This window comes from Tenrec ecaudatus, chromosome 1 (assembly GCF_050624435.1).
Source record: "Tenrec ecaudatus isolate mTenEca1 chromosome 1, mTenEca1.hap1, whole genome shotgun sequence".
Classification (NCBI taxonomy): domain Eukaryota; kingdom Metazoa; phylum Chordata; class Mammalia; order Afrosoricida; family Tenrecidae; genus Tenrec; species Tenrec ecaudatus.
In genome coordinates, this window is record NC_134530.1 from 41,482,848 (window position 1) to 41,506,638 (window position 23,791).

The 23,791-nt window shown below is 50.1% G+C and overlaps 1 protein-coding gene across 1 annotated transcript in view; it reads left to right on the forward strand.

Moving 5' to 3' along the window:
* Window positions 1–23,791, forward strand: part of IGSF21 (immunoglobin superfamily member 21) — a 292,572-nt gene that overhangs the window by 126,118 nt on the left and 142,663 nt on the right. The window lies entirely within an intron of this gene.

Genomic DNA, 23,791 nt, shown 5'->3' on the forward strand with positions numbered 1-23,791 from the left:
TAAAAATCAAGCAGACCCTTGCGTTATTTTCACAACAAAGGACGTCTTGTGGTGGAATTTGGGACATGAGGTATCAGGTCATGTTTTGGCAGGGGAGAGAGATGGACTGAAAGACAGCCTGGTGGTTTGCTGTCCAGTCCAACAACCCATAGGACACACCGTGGTGGGTTTCCGTCTGAGAGCAGACGTCGTTAGAGACAAGCAGGTCCAGGGCCCAAGAAGAGTCCTGGGGCTTGGGTCCAGGTGTTAGCGCTTCCTTGATGGAGTGCTTCCTGTGTCTGGACAGGGCATCCCAGCCTGGTCATGCATGAGAGACGTGAGCCCAGGAGTAAGCCTGCTCAGCCTTGACATTCTTCTTGCGATGTCAGTGCAAGGTGCCACCACCTTGGGAATGAGTTAGGCAGAGAACTTGCTTTGTATGATCTAAAACATGCATCGGTTGGTGTACTTTTCCTCCTGTAAAGGGAACGATAGCAGAGGATTTTGCCTCGGCGACCATATGGTCTCTGTCACAACTCGCCAGCTCTGCCGATGGAGTGTGAGTGCTGCCACCGCAGAACTGAAGGACTGGGTTGGTTTCCCAGGCCTGTCACAGCCAAGTCGCTTCACTTGGTGGCTTAGGCAGAGCAGAGACGTAGTCTCTCAGAGTCCTGGAGGCTGAGTCCAAAACCAAGGGTGGGTTCCTTCGGGGGGAATTTGGAGGGAGACTATCCAATTCTTCTCTCCTGGCTTTGGGCTGGCCGTGGAGAATCTCCGGCACCCAGTGCCTCTGCTCCATTGTGCCGTCACACTCCCCCTTTCTCTCAGCACCTTCACGCGGTGTCTTCTCCATTCAGAGTCCACAGTTCCGCTGCGGTCTGAGCACTACGGCCTTCAGTGACTGGGTCCACCCTAAGCCCCAGGATGTCTTCTTAACTTGACTGCATTTGCAAACACCCTGTCTCTAAGGACACTCAGAACCACAGCCCCCGGGGAGCGAGAACTTGGGGTGGACCTCGCTCCACCCATAAGCGTACCTGCCGTCTTCCCCATCTCGTTCCTTACATGTACAGGGATGTTCGCGGCCATACAGTTTCCTTGCTTTGGTCCCAGGACCTTCCTCTTTTTCTGTTCCCCCCACCCCAAGGATTAAACAATAAAAATGCCATTCTGGGCTTGTGAACCACATAAACTTAGCTGGTAGATCTATTTGGCCCCTGGGCCATCCTCTGCGGGCCCTTGATCTCAGAGAACACTTTGTTCACCTTTTGTCTGAAGCATCACCATTTGGACAAATGAACCCAGGAGACAAAGCAGCCAAGTGGAGCCAGCCTGGTGGATCTGTGGGGAGATGAGGGTGGGGTGATCTCACATCTTTAACTGACTCCCCTCATCCTTCAGGTTGCCCCAGGCCGCACTGCGCAGTGCATGGAGATGGGCTGAGAGAAGCCCTCTGGGGCTCATTCACCACTGGGCCCTGGCTCTGAGGTTCTCCTCGCCTCAGCCTCTCTCGGTCCTCCTCTCCTGGTTGGGGCTATTGTGTTGGCTGTGATCTGGTCCCCTTAGTCCCAGTCTTGTTCTCCACCATCTTGGCATAAAGACCTTCTTGCTCAAGGGCACTCTGGGATTGGGGGCCGGGGGTGGGGTGAGGAACACACACAGGAGTGAACTTGACACTCAGGGCCCAGCCTCAGAGGTGGTTTCCAATCCTAGATAGATCAATGAGACGGAGGAATGTCAAGGCATATGTTAAACAGTGCCATGAGCTGAATTGTTAAGAGGCGTATTTACATGATATGGGAAAGCGCTTGGCTAACATGCTGGGAGCCTCTCATTAGCACCTGGCAGAGGGACTGGGAGGAATTAGCTCCAGCTCACTGCTGACGAGGGGACCACCTCTCGCGCTGCCCCAGCCTGTACATGGGCCCGGAGGCAGGGGTAGTGAATACCCGCCCAGCTGATGGGGAGCACCCTAGTGGTCCAATGGAAAGTGACTGGTGCAGATGGTGGAGGTGGGGGGTGGGGGAGAAAGAGCACCAGACACCTCTTTGTCTCCCCAGCACTGGTGGACCGGACCTCACGCTTGTCGCTGTGCAGACACGGTGAAACTCCAGGCTGAGGGTCAAGGCAATGCCAGGCACCAATGAGGCTCAGGTGCAGGAAGCCAGGAGACCCTGTGACTCAACTTCCTGTCCTCTGAAGATGAGGAGGGGTGGAGGGTTGGGACAGGAGAGGAGGCCCTAAGTCCCAGTTTGGGTGCTTTCCCGGCCCTTCTCTCCGACTCCCTGCTTCACCCCACTGCTCTGACCATGTCTTGTGGGTGCCAAGCCCTGCATCTCTGGGTTATGGGAAGCAGCACTGATTAATTTATTTTATTTCACTTCACATCCTTTGACTGAGGGCCTCTGGAGAGGGGTATGCAGATGTATGCAAATTGTATGCAAATTGCACTGCCAAGCCAAATGCTCAGGCCCTTTGAATTGTGTAGCTGGACAGAGGTGGTGGCTCAGGGAAGAGTCCCTACTTGTCATTGGGGGGGCCTCTGTCTGCGATGGGAGGGATGAAGGCAGAGCATGCGCGTGAGGACATTCCCGGGAAGGGGTCCCGTGCCACTGTCCGATTTCTCTTCACCTGCTGCTCCCTGGCTTTTGTCTGATCGCCTCTTTCTGAGGCGCCACGAGCCAACCAGGATGGGGCTCCCAGAGCCTTGGCCAGTGCAGGGCTTCTGGAAGGGGAGCTCCCCGTCTCCTTCTCCAGCCAGACCCTGGTCTCTGCCCTGCCTCCCCTGGCAGACAGCCCCCCAAGGCCTGCCCCTCACCCCCACCCCACGCTCTCTCCCCCCTCAAACAGGGAGGAGCGCCTTGCTTGTTTTCTGTGCATGCGTGTGCCTCGCTCCGGCTTCCTTCCCCAGTCATCCCCCATGAATGAGCTTATAGAAGCCAGCTTGGAAGGAAATGAATAGATGACACAGCCCAGCCAGGACTGTGTCTCCAATCCTTTTAGAAGGGAAAAGCAGGGCATTGTGATGCGGCCCTCACTGCCGCTCAGCCTGGCGGGCGCGAAATGGCCCAAAGCATGCCGCCAGTCCAGCGGGCTCCCCTCTGCTCCTAAAGACATCACCTAGAAATGGGATCAGGCTGCGCTTTCAGAAAACCTAATGAATGGATTTGATTCTTCGGGCAATTTGGGGGAGCTGAAGAAATTGTCTAAAGTAAAAGGGATCAGCCCCTCAGGGTTAACAAGATCCTTAGCTAGATATTTGGGAAGGCCCTGCCGTTGGAACCCCTGGGGAAGAAGCCTCAGCCTCAGACACATCGCCCATGGTCCAGCCAACTGCCTGGCCCCAGATAAGGATACCCAAACTTGTCCAGCAGACTCCGGAAGGATATATGAGCAGAGTCTCCTATGGCCACACGGGCGGCATACACACTGACTGCTACCGGAGAGCTCAGAGGTTCAAATCCACGCAGCTCCACGAGGACTCACGTGGGGTCAGTGTGAGTTGGAAACAACTCACCAGCAGCAGGTGCCTTGTTGCCCTTCCATTAACGGAGGTTACACGAGATGAACGAGCCACTTCATCAGTCAGACAAGCCGCATATCAAGTGCTTATTAGCCACATATGACACCACCAGCCCTGCCCCCCCCCCCCCCCAGCTCCTGTACTGAGAAGCCTGGTGTCGAACATCCCTGTCATCTCAGAAAGCTCCGCTGGACAGTCTGTTTACCATACTGGGACGTTTCTTCGGTGGCGTCTGGAACAGATGGTGCTTTCCTGGTAGGGGATGGTAGTGCGCGCTTTCTCCCAAACAACTCGCTCTACAGTGAACCTCGGGGAGGTGAATTCTACTTCTTTTGTAATTTGCCATCCTTAAATGATGTGGGCCAGGGGAGAGGGACTAGTGAGGAGAGAGAGATGGTTGTCATTTTCAGAAGACGTCAGTGAAAACAGAAAGAGAGTCAAGAGAGTTGTTGGACCCTGGGATCGGCTGTGTTGTCTAGACCAGGGCTCAGCAAACTTTTCAGTGAGAAGGAGAGCTGATCCTGTCCCTAACAGCAATTTAAAACTTATTTAAGAGCCAGAAATAGATTTTTACAAATAAATGAAATCATCATTATCTGAATAATACCCTTTATATATATATATATTTCCCCCAAATTTACTGCCAAGCCACATGTACATACCGAAATTGCTAAAAGTAGCATGGGAGCTGAAGTTCGGCGATGCCTGGTCTGCAGAAACAAATCCAGTGGCACTCATCTATGTATAAGAAAGAGATTTATACCAAGAAATACTTAGATATCACAAAGAATCTCCATCTGATGCAGGTCTGCAAGTCCTTCTTCAGACTCACATAGCCACATGCCAGTGACACAGAAAGGTGAAATGGACCCAGGAAGATCACAGGCTGTGGATCCAAGGTCAGGGGGAACAGAGCAGGGTGACAGCAGCTCTTAGAGTCAGGGGGCTCACATGGGCCACCCTTCGAGTTAGGCAGAGTTCCTGCAGGCACGAAGGCAGAAGGCCAGAGAGAACACAGCTCCCAAAGTCTCTCACTCCCATATAACAGGCCACACTCCACCAGGATGTGTCATTAAGCTACCACGATTGACAGGTGTGACTCTACTCTGAGCCACGAGTGTCTAAAGTCATCCCACGACCACAGACCCTGATAAGGTGCCAGGTCTCGTGGATAGCTGTCAAAGCCCCAAGGAGCCCTGGTGGCTCTGTGAGATAATCAGCTGATAGTTCAAATCCTTTAGCTGCTACATGGGAGAAACAGAAGACTATCTGCTCCTACAAGGATTTATAGTCTTGGAAACCCTATATAGTGTCACTATGAGTCAGAATCAACTCAATGGCAGTGAGGTTTTTGTTGTTGTTTTTGAAATCGTAAGCCTGTTCAACTGAGGGGTGCTCACAGACCTTTCACCAGCTTCCCATGTCTTCTCCGCTGTTGTGTAGATGGTCACCCAGGTCTGAGGATCCCCATTCATAGGTCTTTTTTTCTGAGAAATGTATCGTGTCTAATAGAGTAGAGATGCAGTTGCATATTCGGCCAGTAAGAGGCAGTCATCTAACAACCCATGTGTCCTAGGATGAAAAAACAACGCTTGGGTCTAGGAAATGAATGACAAATAATTTCCTTTCATTAATCATTCCACTCCACTTTATGTCTATCATTGGAGGCATATGGAAAAATGGCGTGAATATGGAACTTCACAGCTCATATCACCAGGCCAGGCTTTGGATGAAGTGCTCTGTCTAATCAAAACATTTCATTTTCATGCCGGTCCTACGAAGTAGGTACTGTTATTAATCCAGTTTCCTTCAGATAAAGGAAAGGAGGCCATCCAAAGAGACTTGGCTCAGCCCACACGGCTCTCCCTGATTTTGGTAGGAAATTATGGCCACGCTGGGTCCCCACCCACCACCCCATGAGTCCACGGCCTCTTTGAAGGTCTCTCTTCCAGGCCTTAGCTCAGCATGTCAAGACCCCCGTCTGCCCACCAGACCGTGTGCACCCCAGCGTCAGAGACCGTGGCTTTTCGCTGATGTGTGCTTGACCAGTGCCGAGGGCCTCTGTGCGCAGTTGTTAAATGGGCAAAGCTGAGTCTGAGCGCATGCTGTCCACTTTCAAACCGGCTGCACCGGGTAACCCACTTGTGTTGCAGAAGTGGGTGTGTGAATGGCTGGTCGTATCTATGTGTCTGTGGGTCTTGATGCACTGGGCGGGGGGGGGGGGGTGCTTTGTGGTGCATGGGGGGGGGCGTGGTGCAAGAAGGAGTGTTTCTTTTCAGGAAACTCTGTCTAAGCTCATTTAGTTGGAGGTCACTTGCCCAGCAGGCAAAGCCAAAGGTCTGTTTATATCATAGAAATCCACTGAACAGAACCCAGAGGATGATGGGAATGTCCGCTTTCATAGTGGTTTCTTCTTTCTATCAGCTCTCCTTTGTTTTGTCTCCTCCCTTCACACTTTCTCCCTGCTGGGGGGTGGGGGCTGGTTTACAAGGCCACAGAAAAGATAGCCCCAAAGCAAGGGAGAGAGGGGAGAGATCTACAGAAGGAGATAAAGCCAGGCTTTCAGTTCCCCTTATCTCTCCTCATTCACCTTGTGAGGAGGCGCATGCCTGCGGGTGTGTTTTTGTGGTGCAGCTGCCTCTGCCTTGGCTCCGCCTGGGGGCTCAGCTACAGCCTCTATGACAGACCTTGGCCTCTGCTGTGGGCCACTTACAGAAGGGCTGGAGACTGGGAAGGGCCCGTGAGAAAGAGACAGGACTTTGACCTCAGGAGACCCACATAGAAGTTCTAGCGTGAGACTTTGGAAGTGACCCAATAATCTTCCTGCCTTTCCGAAGTCCCCTCTGAAAATGGACATGAACACACCTCTGTGGTCAGCTTAGATGACATAATGTCTGCCCCCCCACCCGCAAGCCAGTACTTGGCTCCTGCGGATGCCGACTCAGTAAATGGTGACCACCGTGGTCCCCTCTCCTGTTGGCTCAGGGGGCCGAGCGTAGAAGTTAAACTCAAAAATCAAACTCATGCATGTGGGTTATCAGCACAACGTGTAGTCCAGTATGCCCCCAGGAATCCTTAAACAGTCTAAATATACTCACTCACTAGCCCACCCACCCCACCCACCGGTGTGCAGTCTGTGCTGACTCATAGAGACCCTGTAGGACAGGGTAGACCTGCGCCTGTGGGTTCCCAAGACGGTAACTCACAAGACGAGCAGAAAGCCCCATCTTTCTCCCTCGGAGAGGCTGGTGGTTTCAAACGCCGGACCTTGCAGTTCTCGGCCCAATGGGTAACCAGAGCCCCTTTTGAGGAGAGCTGTGACAGGGTGAGAGTGTGGGGAGGTTCATGGGGATGAGATGCCTAGGGCACGGAGGGCACAGACAGGGTTAGGGCTGGAGGCCATTTCACCTTTTCATTCCTGTAAGGGTAGGCAGTACACTCAGTGGATTTTAATTCTCTGAAATACCAGCACATAATTAGGTCATTTACGTGGCTCTTAGCTCTCCCCAAAGCGGGAAGCGATTCCAAAATTGTTTTACTGGCATTGGCTCTGTCTGAGTTGCAGATTTGACTATGTTTTGTTTTCGGGAACAAATAGCAAATGACGACCAGAGAGGACATTCCGGTCTAACACTATCATACAGGCAAGAAGGCAGGCGTCCTTGGTGACCTGTGATAACCAGGGTCCAGGTCCTGAAGAACTGGGCTTGGCCACCTCGTTGGCCCTTCAGCCTTAGAGCCCAGCAGGTCAGTCACTCAAGCTGTGTGGGCCACACCCCTTTCCCTGGCCCCATAGAGGTACAGTGGTGCCAGCACCCAGAGGACAAAGGGGCTGAGGAAGATAAGAGACCTTGTTCTACAGAGACCCAGGGCTGAGGCTGCCCACGCTGCCTTCTCCAGACCTTCCAAAGATGTGCCCATGCTCAGTCTTATCACGTCACAAAAAGCCCACCAAAGGCAGTTGACGATAGAATGAATGGTATTGCACCGGGAGAGGAATTGTGAGCAGATTTCCAAGACTGGTGGCACAGCAACAAAGCCCCCATTCAACCAGAGAGGTCTGGCTGGGTCCACCCCAGGCTCCTGCCTGGCTCCCTCTCCTTAGCCGTGAGGTCATAGGAGAAGTCTCCAGCTCCCCCACCAGGTAAGAATGTGAATGGCACGTATGACTGCCCCAATCTGAACTCAGTACATTCCAACTCATAGCCACACGGTGGGACAGACTAGTGCCGCCCCTGTGGGTTTCCAGGACTGTCACTTTTTAGAGGAGTAGAAAGTGTCCTCTTTCTCCTAAGGAGCGGCTGGTGGTTTCAAACCCTTGACCTTTCAGGTTAGCACCTCAACATGTAACCACTACCCCATCAGAGCTTATTAAATTGTCTACCTATAACAATTCACTCACTCACTCATCCCTGTCACCAAGTCCATGCTGACTCATTGCGACCCCGTAGGACAGGATAGAACTGCCCCTGTGGGTTTCTGAGACTGTCACTCTTTACAGGAGTCAACAGCTTCATCTGTCTCTCGAGGAGCGGCTGGTGGTTTAGAACTACTGACCTTGTGCAGAACGGCCCAGCTTACACTCCACCGCAGGGCGGCGACTCCCTACTCTGAGTGCTCATTCGCCCTTTTAGAAGAGCATGCACGCAAAATTAATAAATGAGACCTGGGCTCGTTCTCCAGCGATTGAACTAGAATCTTCAGGACTGGAGCCTCATAGCGCTTGTGACAGAATTCGCCCAGCAGGGACAGTGTCCTGGTGTTTGGGGAACTCAGGGAGAGGGAGGGAGCTACTCCCTGCACACCGGGAGGGCAGGACAAGATCCTGTGTGCATGCAGTTTATTTGCCGTGGGAAAGGGGGAGTGGGGAAACGATCCTTTTTAAATGCAATGACACAAACAAGAAATATACCACAACCTGATCAGGAGGGAGCCTGTGATGAAAACGGCCTGGAAGATGTGCAGGAGGCAGAAGAGGAGTGGCTGGCTGGGTGAGACAGGAGCCATGTCAGCCGAAACCACAAACACAACAGGCTGAACATTCTGAGCCGGGAGACCATCAGATACACAATGAGGGGAGGAAACTCAGACGTGCAGAGAACTCAGAGAAAGCACATGTATCAAGGACAAAGCAATAGGGGGTAGAGGTGAGAGAGAAGGTCAGGCAGAAGGACGGGGGCCATTCATGCCAGCCATGTGCACCTTGAAATGGGATCTGAAGATCTTCCCAGCGCAACAGGAAGCCCTTGGGGGTTCCAGCAGGGAGGCGCCGGTACCCGGTGCCCTTTCTGAAGCCGTCACTCCTGCATGGAGGATGGATTCTAGAGGGAGGTGTGTTGGTCTGAGTGGACTAGAGAAACACATTCACAGCACGCCTATGTGTATAAGAAAGCGTTTTATATCAAAGAGCAATTGTATATTGAGAAAATATCCCAGCCCAGTCCAGATCAAGTTCATAGGTTCAATATTAGCCTATATGTCCAATAGTAACCTATAAAATCCTCTTCACACTCACACAACACATGCAACGATGCCGAATGCAGGCAGATCACAGGCTGGTGGGTGGAAAAGTCTCGTGGATCCAATGGCAGTGGAAACATCTCAGTGTTGGCAGGACTCTCTTCACGTGGCTCCTCCAGGGCTCTAGCATGGCGAGAAACATCGCTGGCACTAAGTGGTAATGACAACGGAAAGTGAATGAGCCTAGAGGCTGAGCCTTGGGGGTCTTCCGGTGTGTGTAAGCCAGTTGATTTTAGACATCTCTCAGTTGTTATGACTAACTCCATGGCTACTTTTGTTTAAGATAAACACTTTTCTGTTGAAGCACAACACAAAGATTTTATAGACAGTCCTTTTGGTGTCAACGCCTTTGACAATGTCACCAGCCGTGGGCCACACTCTCCTGGTGACACCACAGGAAGTGCCCCCAACGGACGCCATGGAGATGGACAGTCATTGAGCTACAAGTCTGGAGTCCTGAGGAAAAGTCAGGACTGGAGACATAGAGTTGAGAGTCATTGCTCTGTGGGTGGCGGTTAAAACCAGAGACCAGATAAGAAGTCTGGATGGGGGGCAGTGGGGAGAGGCCAGAGAAGAGGACCCAGGGTGGACTCCATTGCACCTCAAGATTTAGGGATAGAAACATAGATAAGCCAAGAAATGGAGCAAGCCATGAAGACAGCTTGGAGCATGGGGCGCTCCAGATCCCAAGAGAACAAGGTGGTTTTGAAAAAGAGAGAACTCAGCTGTGCCCAGCGACAGATGAGTGCCGTCAGAGAAATGGTCACAAAGCAGTCCATGTGGCTCCCACTGGTGACCTGGACACGATCAATCTCTGGTGTTCATGGGAGTAAGAAGTCTGATCAGAGTGGGCTGATGGGAGCATTGAACTGAGCATTGCGTTTGCAGAATGTAGTAAAGGGATTTGACCTTGAACTTCTGGCCCGATCTTTGTAGGTCAACTTGTGATGGGTCTAGTCTATCTGCATCTTTTGTAAGCTGTCAAGCATGTTGTCTTTTCTCAAGCTCCAGAGGCTGGTGGCAGCCTTGTCCTTGCCGAGAAGGTGAACCGGGAGCACCCAGAGAGTTAGGGGCTTCTAGAATCGTTGAGAAGTGCTCAGGTAGTGCCTAATGGCTAATGTGCTCAGCTTCTAGCCAAACTATTGATGGTTCAAATCCACCCAGAGAGGCCTTAGAAATAAGAGCCTGGCAGTCAATATCTGAAACACCAGCCATTGAAAAGCTCATGAAAGCGCAACTCGACAGTGTCTATCTCAAAGCCACACAGCAGCTGGTTTAGCCCGAAGAATACATGCCACAATAAGAGGGGAAATGCCGCCCGCGGGTTCCTTAGATGCATGGATGGCCATGCGTCAGCTTGCTTTGTGCACACCATCAGGAAAGATCAGTTGTTAATAGAGCATACATCATGTTTGATAAGATAGAGAATCAAGAAGAAGAAGAAGAAGAAGAAGCCCTTGAGAGGGATGGATTGACACAATGGCCACACACCAGACTCACTCAGACCAAGAACCATGAGGCTGGTGCAGGACTGAGTCATGCCAAATATGTCCCACGTGGGCCACCATGATGATGAGTTGACCCAATGGCAACAAGCAACCACAGGGCAGTCCCGTGATGCACTTGACACTTGGAGGACAGTTCCCAACGCCACCATCCAGTGAACCCCGTGGCCCTTAGGCAGCAGCCGCAGAGACCCCTCTGCTGTAGGGGCTCTTTCCAAGCCCATCCAAAGGACTGGAGACAGACCGAAAGAGACAGCCCCGTCTCCCTCAACAGGAGGGCTTCCGTCCAACCATGGGTCATTAAGTTGTTAAGGTCTGTTTCCTCATCTGTCGAATGGTCTGGTGGCACGGCTCCCAAGCGCCTCACAGAGATTTGTAGGAGACAAACAAGACACCCTGCAGATAAACCATTCCGGCACTTAGGGCGCAGAGGAAATAGACTTCACTTATGCCACTTCATCGTCTCTTTCTGCCTGGCGAAGTCTTACTCATCCGTTCCCTCCTGGGCGAAGCCTTCTGACCTCTCCCACCAAGACAGAATTAAGACATCCTCCTGCTGTGTTCCATCAGCATCTGGTACACAGTCGGGTTACAGAGCTGCTGTTTTAGTTATGGCTCTTTGTGTCTGTTGCTGAGTTTTATTTATCTGTTTCCCGTGTCTCTCGTGGTTCCTGGCAGGACCTGGGCCGGGGTCATTAGGTGGGATCTCTGCTGATAGGCTTGCTGTGGGTGCCTGAGACTTCAGAAACCATCACTAGCCTAACGGCGTGCCTTTGGAGGCAGAGGAGAGCAGACTGCGTCCAGGGGAGTCCGAGGCTCCCCCTCCAGCATGCTGAAGCTCCGCCGCAGCAGCGGGTGTGCAGGTGTGTTTGTTTATGGTAGGCTGAAGTGTGTCTCCCCCAGAAGATATATTGAAGTCTGATCGCCCGCACCTGTGAGCGTGACCTTATATGGAAACAGTCTTTGCAGATGTAGTCACGATAAAATGAGGTCAATGAATTAGGGTGGGACGTAATCCAAGCCGACTGAGCTCCTCGGGAGAAGCGAAGGCACGCTGAGACAGAAGCAGAAGGAGGCGGCAATGCTGGCAAGGGACGGCAGCGGTGCTGCTGCGCGTCAGGGGAGGCCAAGGGTTGCCCGCCACTCTGGAAGCTGAATGAAAGGCCAGGGTCCGATTCTGCCTGGGAGCCTTGAGAGGGAGTGTGACCCTGTGAACATGTTGGTTTGGGACTGTGGCCTCCGTGACTGTGAGAGACTGGCTTTCTGTTGCTTTAAGGCTCCCAGATGCATTGTTCGACGGGGTTACTTGGGAACTGGGCAAATCAATGAGTCCCAAGGCATCAGGGCTCATCCAGCTGGGAAGGGAGGTAAAAGAAGGAGTGTCAAAGAGCCTGGGATCCATGAGCCGCTTTGGGACTTGGGAGTGGGGTGTGCCTCACTCAGGTGGGAGGAGTGTCTGTGCATTTGGGATTGGTCCCGACGCCAGTGAGGCGGGGGCCCTTGGGAGGGAAGAGGAGGGGAGAAGAGAAGAGGGGAAATACTTGTTTTGGCAAACATCACTGCTCTCTCTGACGGAAGGAGGGGTGCTTTTGGCCAGCGAAATCCGCCTCGTGTAGGGATGTTAGGTCAGGTTTGTGATGTCAGCCGCATGAGCCTATTTCCTGCTTCAGGGGCTTCCTGTGGGCTGATAAGAGCTCTTGGCTTCCACACTGTTGAGAGAGGGTGCCAGCAGCTGGAGTGGGCACTAAAATAACAAGGTGCTCTATTGGACCCCAGATAGACTCCAGCTGTAATAGGCGGTCTCATTGGACGTTCACGAAAGACATGGCAGACTTGGCACCGCGTTGAGCATGTTGATGGCTTATCTCACAGTGGGGATCTCATCCTCACTTCCTGAGCGCGTGGGACAGAGGAGAGTCTGGCGCCGAAACCTCTTTCTGTGTGACCTTCCACAAGGCACTCCCCTGTCTGAGCCTGTCTCTTCATCAGTGCAGAAGGATGAGACGAGATGGCCTCTCAAGAGCGGTGGTTTATATGGAATGTGCTGGATCAGGTCCTACTCCCCCCAGGGGATAGCCGTTTATCAGAAGGCTGAGATCCCTGTCCTGGTCACCAGTCAGGACCCTGACCTTGCAGAACCTGGGAGCTGTATTCAGCCCAAAGTGTGATTTCAGCTGACAAGGCCTGATTTAAGCCCCGCTGAGTTCAAATGACAAGGGGGCTGACTTAACTTGTCAGCGGAGGATTAAAGGTGAACTTCTGCTCTGACGGGCAAATGAAATAAAATAACACGGCTGAAATGAGAGCTGTTTCCCCCGCGGCCTTCCTCCTCCATCCCCACCCTTTCCTCCTCTCTTTCTTCTTGAAGAGCCCTATCGTCCCCTTGAGTGACCATGTGTCCTCTCTGCATGAGGCTCAGGGGGTCCAGGGGCAGCCAGGCTATCCCCGCATGGCAGAGAGGAGCCAACAGAGGCACATGCAGGCACACACATGCACACACACACTTGCTACTGAGTCAACCCTGGTGCCAGGGGCCCCTGGGGCAAAGGGACCAAATGCACACCCTGGGGTCTTCGAGGCTGCGAGCATTCAGAAGTGCCTGGTTAGGCCTTGTTCTGCTGAGGGATCGCTGGGTGGGACCAAAGCACTAACCTTTCAGTTAGAAATCCAGCGCCGGACCGTTGGCACCACCAGGCACTCCTAATGGAGACACGGCATGCCTTTTTTCTAAAACACCAACCATTCTCGTCGGAATCCTCACACTGGACCAGCGGAGAACACCGTGACCCAGGGAGAAAAGACGTCGATCGTCAAGGATTCCATCTTTGCTTAGCTCCACCAACGGTGCTCCTGGAAGCAGCGGTCAGGAGATCAAAGGAGGCATCGCATTGGGAATCTGTGGCCGGAGACGGCTTTAACGTGTCGAGTAGCCAGCAGGCTACTTTGAGCGCTAAGGTGTGCCTGACCCAAGTCGCAGTGTCTTTCCATGGCCTCTTGGGCACGAGAAATGCAAGCACTGACTCGGGAAGACTGAAGAAGAATCGAAGCGTTGGACTGAGGTGCTGGTGAAGAATATCGAAGCACAAACAGCCCTGTCTCGGAGGAAGGACAGCCGGGATGCTCCGTGGAGGTAAGGATGACGATGTGTCATCTCACGTACTTCGGACGTGTTGTTAGAAGAGACCAGTCCGTGGAGAAGGACATCCTGCCCGGGAAAGTGGAGGAGTAGTGATACAGAGGAAGGCCCTCGACAGGATGGGGGGACGCAGTGGTGGCTTCAGTGCCAGGCAGCATCTCATGCTAGTGCACAGAGAGTTGCTAAGAGTCAGACCGACTTGAACGCACCTAACACCAAACCCATATCACTACCAGTGGCCTCCTCCCACCCACAGGTAACAAGAGCCCCAGCCCCTGAGGACCAAGCTGTTCAAAGTCCGGGGCTCACTGTACGTGGCCCTTCCTCGGTGAACCTCCGCTGACTGATTTCCACAGCCGAGTCTCCTGCCATGTCCCCAAATGGGCCCACTGCTTGAATCATCTGGCTCCGTCGCAGCTCTCAGAATGTGCCAGCTCCGCTTCCCACTTCTGTGCGGCTGCATATGCCGTTTCCCCTCCCTGCCATGCCCTTCCCTCCCTCCATCTGGCACTTTGCAATGTGTCCTCCAGGCTCAGCTTCAGTGTCATCCCCTAGAGATGACACCACCACCCCACCTCATCCATCTCCTTCCCCCTTCAGACCTCCGGTCCTGGGCCGACTTAGCATCTCTTTGCGGGTGGAAGGTGCCCAGGCCAGGAAACTCGCCATCTTTGCTATACTTAGTTCTTTTCACGGACCTTCTAGTTTGCCAAGCATGGTCCTTCTTCAATGACCGACTGCTCGCTCCTGATAACAGGAAGCCTCCCCCTCCTCTCTCCTGGGGAACATTCTAGCGGTACTTCTTCCAAGGCAGATTTGGTCTTTCTCCTGGAAGTCCATGATCTAGTTCATATTCTTTACAAAACAGCATAATTCAAAAGCACCGATTCTTCTTCAGTCTCTCTTATGCATTGCACATCTTTCCCACGCATAGGCAGCTACTGAAAATACCATGGCTTCGGTCAGAGGCACCTTGGTCCTCAAAGTGACATCTTTACTTCGGAACACTTTCTGTATTACAGCCACAGTGGAAAGCGATATGGCACTCTTCCAACTCTGTACCGTGCAGGAATGCCTCTGCTGGGTACCCATCTTAAAGAGATAAGAGTTCACGATATGCACAGATACAGGTGCGCACCCATGTTCCACGGGGCATTGTTCGCAAGAGCAGGAGGATGGAAGCAGCCTAAATGCCCATCAGTGAAACAAAGGATAGAGAAATGTGAGAACAAACCGTGTTTGATGGAATGCTGTGCCTTGCTGGAAAATAATGGCAAAGCCACGAAACCGTCCATGGCCCGGATGGACTGGCAGAACAGGATGGCGAGTGAAATTTGTCACTCACAAAAAGACAAATGTTACAGCAGACCACTGTTACCAAAGGGACAGAGAAAGATGCTCCCATACCAAGGGGGGACAGGCTTCGGAGATTGCAAAGGCTCAGAGAACAAGTGGAGGTGGGGTGGAGATAAAGCAATGGCTCAGGCTGTAAACTTGGATGAAGTGGAAGATTGCGGTCCACAAAAGGAGAACGGAAATCAAGGAGTGAGTGATGAAGGGTAAACTATCAGGGAGTTTGATGAGTAGTGTGTAGTTACCTGATCTGGTGTCAACTTGTGGAGGGGTGGGGTTAGCCTGTCAATCAGGTCGCAGCTTGATGACTTCATCTGGAGGTGCTAGGGAGATAAATAGCTCGCTGGAGGTGGGACACACGCTCACTCCCCGCGAGGCACTCCTGCGGACAAGACACATGGAGCTATGCTAGGGCCCTGGAGCTGAAGGAGCCACACGGAGACCCCTGCCAGCCCCGAGAGGCTTCCACCCCCACTGAATCTCCCGCTGGTCTGTGATCTTCCTGCATTTGGGCATCACGGTATGTGTTGCGTGAGTCTGAAGAGGAATTTATAGATTGGTAAATCAGTGACTATCAGACTTATAGAGTTGGTCTGGACTGTTCTCAATATTCAATTGCTTTTGTACAGGAAGCTCTTTTGTATAGCATAAGAGTGTCTATGAATTTGTTTCTCTAGTCAACCCGGACTAACACAAGTAGCTTAAACTCTTGTTTAAAAGTTGATGATCTAAAATGTAAACCACCACCTAATTTACAATAAAAAGGTTTTATATATTATGCTAAAGAGCTCTTCTGCAGCAGATGTATGCAATGTAGTATGTTGTTTGATATCTCGGTGGCTGCTTCTATAGGCGTGGTTAGTGAACCCAAGTAAAATGAAATCGTTGGCAATGTCGCTCTTTTCTCCATTCATCGTGCTGCTGCTTATTGGTCCAGTTATGAGGATTCTTGTTTTCCTAGGTTGAGGTATAAACCATACTACAGACTGCTCTCTGACCTCTGTCAGTGAATAGGCAAGCCCTTGTCCCCTTCAGCCAGCAAGATTGTAGCATTTGCATACTGCGGACTGTGAATAAATCTTCCTCCAGTATTGATGCCAAGGGCTTCTTCAGATGGGCCAGCTTCTCTATTATTTTCTCTGCATACCGATCGAACAAGTGTGGCAGAAGTACAACTCTGACACATTCCTCTTCTGTTTTTAAACCATGCAATACCCACTAGTTCTGTCCAAGCCATCACCTCTCAGCCTGTGCACAGCTTCCAAGTGAACACAATCAAGTGCTGAGGAATCTCAATTCTCCGATGTTACCCATAGTTCGTTATAATCCATGCAGTCGAATGCCTTGGCTTGGTTAATATCACACAGCTGAACATCTTTCTGGTACTCTCTGCCTTCAGCTAAGGCCCATCTGACATCGGCAATAAGATTATCCACTCCACATCCTTCTGTGAACCCAGCTTGGATCGCTCGCAGTTCCCTGTCAATGTACTGCTGCAACCATTTGTGATAACTTCAGGAAAAATATTCCTCACGTATGATGAACGATAGTGTTCAATAACTTCTGTTATTGAATGTTCTGTTATGGATAGCTATACTGAGTTGGTTGGACAGGGATCTGTCTTCCAAATTCCGTGACATAGATGAATGAGTGCTTCCTCCATTGAATCTGTTTGCTGAAGCATTTCGATGGTTACTCTGTCCATTCCTGCAGCCTTGTCTTTCCGCCAGTACCTTCAGTGCCGCTTAGACTTCTTCCTTCGGGGCCGCGTGTTCTTGATCAGATGCTACCTCCTGAAATCGTTGAACACTGACCACATCTTGGTGCAATGGCTTTCTGTGTTCCTTCTGTCCTCTTTTGATTCTTCCTTCAGCGGTCAAGATTTTGCCCACAGGATCCGTCAATGTTGCAGCCTGAAATTAGATTTTTCCCCCTTCAGTTCTTTCAGCTTGACAAGCACTATATTCTTCGCTGCTGGTTTTCTAACTCTAGGTCTCTGCGCATCTCATTATAATCCTTCATTTCCTCTTCTCAAACTGCCCTTTGAGAACTTCCATTTACCTCTTTGGTATCATCCTTTCTTCCATTAGTTACTCTACATTCAAAATCAAGTTTCAGAGTCTCTTTTGACATCTGTTTTGGTATTTTCTTTCCTGTCTTTAATATCACTTTTCGCTCTATTCCTATATGTCATCTGCCACCTCCTCTGGTCTTCTGCCATTAATGTTCAGTGCATCAAATCTGTTCTTTAGATGACCTCTGAATTCAGGTGGGATACACTGAAGGTGGTACTTTGATTCTGATGGATTTGTTCTCGTCTTCTTCGGCTTCAACTGGAACTTGCATATCTGTAATTAATGGTCTGTTCTGTAGTTGTTGTCTGGCCTTGTTCTGACTGATGAGATTGAGCATCTCCATCGTCTCTCTTCATAGATGTAGATGATTTGACTTCTGTGAATTCCATCTCATGAGTTCCATGTGCATCGTCACTGTTGTATTGCTGGGAACAGTATTTACAAGGAAGAAGTTGTTGGTCTTACAAAATTCAATCATATGATCTCTGTCACCAAGACCATATTTTCCAACTACCAACCTTTCTATGCTTCTGACTCCCAGATGCCAATCACCGGTCATTACCAATGCATCTTCACTGCACGTTTGCTCAGTTGCAGACTGTAGCTAAGCATCTTCCATTTCTACATGCGTGGCATGAGTGGTTAGTGAGGAAATCTGAACTGCAGCCATTTTGACTGCCAACCAGCAGTTATCAAACTAACAAGCAAGCATCAAAGCCCGCGCTGCTGAATCACGTAGGACTCATAACAACCCTACAGAAGAGAGCAGAACTTCTCCCAGGGGCGGGGTAGTATCCTGTCACTAGCAGCATGATGCTGTGTGGTAGAGCTTGAACTATTCTTTGTGATAGGAATGAAATGCGTTCCTCTTTCTTTCCCAGCATAGTAGATCACATGTTTCACAGATTCAAGATGGTCCATAGCTGCTCTTTGCAGCTCACCAGTGCCTAGGATATTGATCTGTATGTGTTCCATTTCATTGTCGACGACTTCCAATTTTCTTCCATTCACACTTGAGCTTCTTGTTTTCCGCTGTGCCACCTCACTAAACGAAGGTCCCCAATGCTTTGACTTAGAAGTAGTCAGGGACTACTGTAGCAGTCCCTGTCCTCTTGCTGTTCATAAGGCTCTCCCGGGCCATTGTTATTCTTCTGACATTGTCTTGGTCTGGCCGGGCCAATGAAACCTCTCCTCCGTGAGTGGCCCTGCTGGTCCTTGAAATCCCAGTGACCTAGTATTTGCATCACCTCCCGGTGAGCCCATGTGGATCAGAGGGAGTTTAACGGCTGATTGTATGGAAGAAGGTTGCCAGGCCTGCATCAGAGCCATACATGCAAGTCACCACAGTATGAGAAATTGTCATGAGTCGTGGCAGCACCTCAAAATGCACTAAGGCCCCCAGCATGTCATGTCGCTTACACCCCTGCAGTCGCATGCTCATCTACGCCGTACATGCTTCTGTGCACACATTGTGTGCTAGCTATTAAGTGTGGGAAATAAACCCAAGGTAAACCAGTCACAATCGGTTGACTCCAACTCATGGTGAGCCTATCGGACTGAGTAGAACCGACTGGCGGCAGCAAAGAGGACTTGAGGCAGTTACCAATGACACCAAGTACAGCAGTCTTCAGAATGGTTTCCACAAAGAAGACTCCTCACAGCTGGACCGATGAGGAGCATCATGAGCAACAGGGAAAAAGATGGACGTTGTCAAGGATTTTATTTTACCTGGATTCACGGTCAACACCCACAGAGTCAACAGCCAGGACATCCAATAGCACTGGCCAGATCTGCTGTAAAATATCTCTTTACCACATTCAAAAGTAAAGGCGTCACTTTGAGGACTAAGATGCACTTGACCTTAGCCATAATATTTTCAGCCGCCCCATATACATGTAAGAGAGACTGAAGAAGAAGCGATGTTCTTGAATTATGGGGTTTTCAAAGCAGATGGACTATTATCATGCACCACCAGAAAACAACAACAACAAAACAGCAATCTGTCTCAGAAGAAGTACAGCCAGAATGCTCCTCAGAAGTGAGGACGGCAAGACTCCATCTCTTGAGTTTTGAACATGTTATCAGGAGGGACCGGTTCCTGAGGAAGGACATCATGCTTGGCTGCATTGAGGGTCCGTGTGAAAGAGGAAGCCCCTCAGCCAAGTGCACTGACACAAGCGAACAGGGCTGCGAGGATGACCCAGGACTAGGCAGTGTTTGGGGTTTATTAAAATGGTATTATTGACATGTGATCTGCATATCATACAATTCAATGGTGCAATCATAGGAACTAGGTCAAAAGCATCCAATTGGGAATATAGTCATGAGCATGGTCTTCCCTTAGGCTCTGTGTAAGCATTGCTAAGCAGTGCTTTCCTGATGAGAGGTCACTCCTCCCATTTATCTACCAACAAAAAAGTAATCACTTTCCCCAAGATGTATTAAAAAGAGCCGGACAATCATCACCACAATCAATTCTAGAACATTTTCTTTTTTCTTGTACTCATTGCTATTAGCTCTCCGTTTCCCCCAACCTCCCCTGCCGTGCCCTCAAGGAACCAGTAAGCCTGTTTCCGTCTCTATAGATCTACCTGTCCTGCATTTCGCATACAGGAAAACATACAGAGCACCAGCAGCGATAACAAAATAAAACACAGGGAACCTCCATCGAAAAGAGAGCAGACATATTGAAAACTAGCCCAAATTTAAAATGGCTCAAAGGGGAGACCACATAATAAGGTGTTAAGTTTTGGGCTAGTGGTATCTGCAGTCATCTTCTTTCCAGTGGTCTCTGCATGATAGTAAAGCTATTTCCATCCTGGTCAGGAATGCCAGGGGGGATTCACATAGACTTAATCCACATGTATTTCCCCTTCACATTTTTTTTATTAACTGCAAGCAACTTTAAAATGGGTCACAGGGGAGATCAAATGATAAGAGGACATGTTCGCCTGATAACAATGCTATTCACATCCCTAGGCTGTGGCTGGAGGAGATTCACCGAAGGGGTAATCCTATGCGGACTCGGAAAATGGATTTGGGGCTTCCACTGCCATCCGTAGCTTTCTGCAAATGGGGTGTTCACAATTTAGGCACTGATACCATTGCCCTCTGCAGATTTGGATTTTATTACTTACAGTCCTTGGATCACACAGGCTGGTGTGCTTTTTCCGTATGGACTTAGCTGATGCCTCACTTAGATGGCTGCTTGTTTGAAGGCAAGCCTCTAAGACCCAGGACACTGTTCTTTCTGATAGCCAGACACTCCTGGTTTTCTTCCCCTCCCTTTTCTACAGCACCCATGTCTCCGGTGATCTTTTCATGAGGGTGAGCATCAGGCAGGGCTGTGTCGTAAGAACTGATCATTCTTAGATTGGGCCTAGAAATAAGTGTCAGTCTCAAAGCCATTCATATATCTATGATTTATATATGTCTCTGGTTTACTTTAAAGATATCATATTCATATTTTATTAGAGAGCATTAACAATCATCCCTTGGGGCATAAAGAAATTTTATTGGTGTTATTGTTGTTAGGTGCCATCGTGTTGCCTCTAACCCATAGTGTCCTTATGCACAACAGAATGAAACTCTGCATGGTCCTGGTCCATTGTCACAACTCTTCCTATGCTTGAGCCCATTGATGCAGCCTCTGTGTCAATCCATCTTGTTGATAGCCTTCTTCTTTTTCGCTGCCCTTCCACTTAACCAAATATGATGTCCTTCTGCAGGACGAGTTTCTCCTCACAACATGTCCAAAGTATGTAAAATGAAGTCTCACCATCCTTGCCTCTAAAGAGCACTCTGGCCTTACTTCTTCCAACACAGATCAGTGTGACCTTTTAACGACCCATGGTCCTTTCAGTATTCTTCTCCGGCACAATTCAAGTGTATCCATTCATCTTCAGTCAGCAGTGTCCAACTTTCACATGTATATGATACAATGGAAAACATCATGACTTGGATCCGGTGCACCTCAGTCCTCAAAGTAACATCCTTGCTCCTCAATGCTCTAAAGAGGTCTTATGCAGCAGATTGACCCAATGCCAAGGGTCTTTTGATTTCTTGACTGCTGTTTCCATGAGCATTGATTGTGGATCCAAGAAGGACAAACATCCTTGACAACATCAACCCTTTCTCTATTTGCCATGATGTGACCTAGTGGCCCAGTTGTGAGGATTTGGTCTTCCTTCCATTGAGTTGTAATCCCCACTGAAGGCTACAATCCTTGTCTTCAAGCAAGGCTGTGTCATCTGGATGTGACATGATGTTAAGAAGCCTTCTTTTGATCCTGATGCCACATTCTTTTTCAAATAATCCAATTTATCCGATCATTTCCTCAGCATACAGATTGAACAAGGATATTTTTCCTGATTCTAAACCATGGAGAATCCCTTGTTCTGTTCACACAACTGCCTCTTGATCTATGTACAAGTCCCAAAGGAGCACAATGAAGTGCTCTGGAATTCATATTCTTCTCAAGCCTATCCAGAGTTTATTACGGTCCATACAGTTGAATGCCTTTGCACAATCAATGTGACACCCGTAAACATCTTTCTGGTATTCTCTGCTTTGAACCAAGATGCATCTGAACCCAGCAATGATGTCCCTTATCCTGTGCCCTCTTCTGAATCCAGCCTGAACTTCTGGCAGTTCCCTGCCAATGTACTGATGCAACTGCTCCTGGACACACTTAAGCAACATGTTACTTGTGTGTGATATCCATGATATCGTTCTATAGTTTTGGCATTCTCCTGGGTCACCTTTCTTTGGAATGGGCACAAATAGGAACCTCTTCCCATCATCTGGCCAAGTAGCTGTCTTCCACATTTAGCCAATGGCATATAATTTATAACACTGCTGAGACAAGGCAATTATAAAGAATAGCCTGGCTATGACCCGCAATGTAGGATTTGTTGACTTGAACAGATTAAATTCTTAAGTGACTGGACACTATTTACACAATAGGATAAAACTTTCAGTAACAATGTTACTTTCAGTAAAATTCATTCAGCAAGGCAGAAGTATGCTTAACAGATTAATGCATGTCATAATAATGCAAGGAGGGCATTAAAATAGCAAATATGTCATAGTCCCTGGCTAGCATCCTCAAGGTAAGAGATCTGAACCTGTCCAACAACTGCCAATTCTATAACCTTAAGACAGGTGCCACCTGCTTCTTCTCACCCTAGGGAGTTTCAGCCTTAAGTCCCAGGGCTACAGGTGAGTTTGAAATAAAGCCCAGTTCACTTAGTAAGGTTTCCACATCCAGTCGTTTTGGTGTGGCCTTTGAAAGATGTGCACTTCAAAAAAACAGAGTCTAAAGTCTCAGTAGTCTATAGCACAGGGCCCGTATCACCAAGGACGGGATAGAAACTAGGTCAAAACAATCCAATTAGGAATGCAGTACTGGGAATATTCCCCTCTGGGGTTCTCTATAAACATTGCTAAGGTTTTTATCCCGTGGGAGATTGCTCCTCCCTAGTTATCCACCAACAGAACTGTAATCGCCTTCTCTCAGATCTATATGCCCACTCCCTGCATGTTGACTTGAGTTTTCAGTAAGGTTTGCTTATCACTCTGGTGGGAGTGTTTGTTTATTTGGGATGACCTTAGCCCATTGCTATGGAGCCCTGGTGGTATAGTGGTTATGTGTTGGGCTGTGATCCTCATGGTCAGCAGTTCGAAACTACCAGCAGCTCCGCGGGAGGAAGACTGGGCTTTCTACTCCCATAAACAGTTCCAGTCTCAGAAACCCACAGGGGCTTGCTATGAGTCCGCAGGGACTTGATGGCAGTGAGAGTTATCACGATGCTATATGTCAGCAAGAGAACAGCGTCCCTCTCCCCACGTCTTAAGAAACTGACCCCGCTGAGGTGAGGCGGCCTCTGCTAAAGCGGTTTTTAAGGTGTTCGTGTGAAAAGGAGGTGAGAGGTGGTTCACAGGCGCTAGGCGGGCGCTAGGTGGGTGCTCTGCCTCGCTGCTTGGAAAACCCCGTCAGAGGATCGCATGACGTGAGAGCAGAAGCCTGCTTTTGTCTTGATGTCCATCCGTGCCTTCGTGGACGCACGCGTGATTTGTCCTAGTGTGGTCGAGTGACTCACTCAGCAGCGTGGTTTCCAGGTCCCCCATGTCACGAGGCGTTTCATGGTGTCATCGCTGCTTTTCAGGGATACGTGGGATGCCATTGTGTGTCCATACCCAAGATTCTTGATCCATTCTTCAGCTGATGGGCATTTGGGCTGCTTCCAGCTTCTTGCTCTTGTGAACGGGGCTGCAACGCACACGGGCGAGCACACGTCTGTTCCTGTCCTGTCTCCTGCTTCCTGCCCAGCAGAGGTACTGCTGGTCGTATGGCATCTCCCGTGCCAGTTGTTTTAGGTACTGCCAGGTCGCTCGCCACAATGGTTGTGCCTATAGAGAAGGCCACCAGCAGTGCTAAGCGTTCCGGTCTCTCCCGATTCCTCTCCAGCACTTGAAATCCTGGGGGCCCAGCTTCCAGCACCACAGCAGCAGGCAAGCCACCACGGGGCGACAAACTGGCATGCGGGTGGTGGTCCCTATCAGTTCTTGTCCACTTCAGAGACAGTCACCTGCCCCCAGTCTCACTGACGGGGGATGGAGTGGGATTGGTGAGCAAACCGGTCTGCCTTCCCCTTCGGAACTTCTCTGGCTGTGAATGTACAGAATTGGCAGGGCCCAT